Genomic DNA, 3220 nt, shown 5'->3' with positions numbered 1-3220 from the left:
TAAATATAAAACTTGATATTTAAACATATTCATCAATCTGCTGACAAGCGTTTATTTAATAACTGGTATATTCTGATCATTAGCAGGCCCCTGTGGGGTTAGAATAATAGCAGGTAGATCTCACCTCTCCACTGCGCTCTGCCAGCCTGAGAAAAATCCGTCGCAGGTTTTGCTGCCGCCGAAGCCGTCAAAGCCGACTCTCCTCCTCCAATAACAAGTAAATAAAAAAAATAAAAATTTCCATATCTATTTTTTTGTTGTTTCTTTCCGTATTTCTCGAGCTGTCGGATTTTGTTTCGCGCTGTGTTTGGGGTAAACGTGATGACGTCGTGTCGCAACCAGGAAGTGCTCCAAAGGCTAGACCGTCCCATTTACCAACGGCTGAGCATCCTCCGGAGCAGCCTACCAAGTCTGGGTCCTCCGGAGGCTAGGTAGGCTGCGTCCTCGGAAGTACGCAGCCTGCGAATTGAGACGCAGCCATAGTGTCATGATTTTATCAAGAGCTCGCACCCACATGCAGATAAACCAATCCAGAGAGACAGGGGAAAAAGTTTAACAGGTTTATTGAGAACTTTGAACGGAGAAAGACTGACTGCCACTCAGATTTCCTGCGGTACGTGAACAGACTGTTGTGCAGATGAATCCCTTGCTCAGTGTGAAGCTCAAACGTTTCCTCAGGGAAAAGTGGATCCAAACCTCCGGTTTGAATCCTCAGCTCAGTTTGAAGCTCAGTTGATCCTTCCAGGGAGAGAAGGTCCGAAAAATCCAGTTTGCAAGATGACTTACTGCCGAGAGGCAAAGACAAAAAACAATGTTAAGACTCAGGTTTACAAAAACTCAGTTTGACTCAGACCCAAAAACCAAAACTGGCAAACACTCTGACATCGAGGTAGTGGCAGTCAGCAGCTTAAGAACACTCCGTTAACGAGGTAACCCTCTGCAGGTGTGTGAGGAGGAAAATCAGAACCAGGTGGAGAAAGGAAGACAAACACACAGAAACACAGACCACACAGACTGGAATCCTAACACGTAGAAACAAAGGAAAACCCCAAAACACAATATTTCACACAAGACAACATATTTTGTTTTGCTTCTTTTACAAATTATGATGGAAACATAAACAGAGCGAAAAGCTTGAACTTAAATCACTGTGAATCCTGAGGTGCTGACAGAGACATCATCTATTGATGTCTTCTTAGCTAAATGAAATATTCCAATTATATATAATATGATACTTCCACACCATAACGCTGCCTACATCGAGCCCACAGCATTCTGAAGGACTCATCCCACCCAGTCCACAGACTGTTTTCTCTCCTGCCCTCCGGCAGGGGTTTCAGGGGCCTCCGGACCAGAACCACAGACTAAAGAACAGCTTTTTCCCCAGAGCTGTCTGTTTACTGAACTCTAACCCTCACGGATAGACTCTACTCTCCTTCCTCACACCTACCACCATTTTGCTATTCTTTTTTTTACAAGACTGTAATGTTCACCTGCATTCCTGACTGTTACTATTGTAGCAACTGTTTACATGCATCTTGCACTTCTCACCTTGACTGAATATTGATTTGCACTGCCAACTGTTTATATTTGCACTGCCGACTGTTTATTCACAGTGCGAATGGTTTACGTATATATTTGCAATAACGTACTTTAACTGTAATATGCAATTACCTTCCACTACCAAACTTTATTTATTAATTTTATACTAAAACCCATCTGTATATATGCTATTGTACATAACTGTAAAAACCCTTTTTATAGTAATATCCACCTGTATATTATATTCAGTACATATCCAGCTGTAAATTTAGTTCATAACACTAGTTATGTATATTATATTTATCTATTAGTAAGATTCTGTTTATAATGGTATTTATTTCTATACTTATTCAGTAGAAACCAATGTCCTGTATTTATAGAACCATTATTTATCCTGCACTTGCTGCTATTGCACTTCTGGTTAGACCTAAACTGCTTTTCGTACCTGTGTAATGACAATAAAGTTGAATCTAATCTAATTTAATCTAATAATAAAAAAAACTTTTCTTCCTAAATTTGTTTTAATTTTAAAGCATCAATGTTGATTTTTAGCCTCTATAAAGGTTTTTTGTGTTAAATCTGAATAAATCTAATGGAAAAGTGCTCTAAATGTATCTTACTGTTTTTCCCACTCGAATATATGAATAAAATTAGTCATGGACAGTTGCTTAGAAATCTGAAAAATAAAATGCAGTCCATTTAATACTGAATCATTTTTGCCTTTCCACTCTTCCGTGTCTCTATCTGAAAAATACTGCACAGACCCATTCATTAAATTCAGATGCTCTAAAACAGGGAAGCGTCTGAAATGGGAAGTACATGCACTCACGTATTTTAAAAATATATATATTTTTCTAACCTTTTTTCAACCAGATAGACAATTTTAAGGTTAAAATATCTGCTTAAATAGAGAATGGTCCACACACCAGTTGTTGGCGGTAATGCTCACCTAACGTTTTTGCCAACCGCCATAAAAATTTCAAGAAGAAGAAGAAGCAGAAGAAGACGAAGAAGAAGAAAAAAAAGGGGGGGGGGGGGGGGGGGGATTCGGTTACCCGGTGCTGAACTGTCCAGACGGGGGCAGCAGAGAGTCTTCTAACTCATATTCCGGTGAAGTAGCGAAGGGCGGAAATAGCTGTGAAGTAAGCAAAAGTTCTGAGGAAATAAAAAAATTGAAATTTGAGCGGAATAACTTACGCTGAAGCTGCAGAAAGGAGCCCATCTCAGTTAGAAAAACCCAAACCTACAGTTTAGCACATGGCAAATTCAAAACCTCTGGAGAAATGTCCCAAAATTAAAGAGGATTCAGTGATTGTTAAAAAGAAAGGTTTTGTTCTTTTCATGGTTAATGTGATCAATTGTACTGCACAGACGAGAATTTTTTTTATTAATTAATCAAATTAATAGTGAAAGCTGCAGAAAAATATCTAGAAGTTAAAGATTTAAACTAGGAAATGGTTGAAAACATGATGGGAAAACCAATAAGACCATCAGAAACTGGCAGAGTGACAACTAATTAAAGATAAATGAAAATTATGAGGGCAAATGTTATTAAGTATTTATTATGTTGGGTTAAGTTAAACCGTTTTTTTTTTTAATTTTTGGTTTTGGGGTGAGTCGTTTCCTGTTTCCTTGCTTTACTCCATATCAGTTGGTGGCGATATTGCACTTCTCACTG

The sequence above is a fragment of the Cyprinodon tularosa genome, unplaced genomic scaffold (genome assembly GCF_016077235.1).
Source record: "Cyprinodon tularosa strain WSP-4 unplaced genomic scaffold, ASM1607723v1 ctg132, whole genome shotgun sequence".
Lineage (NCBI taxonomy): Eukaryota > Metazoa > Chordata > Actinopteri > Cyprinodontiformes > Cyprinodontidae > Cyprinodon > Cyprinodon tularosa.
The sequence above is the reverse complement of the archived record's forward strand: the minus strand, read 5'-3'. Positions refer to the sequence as shown.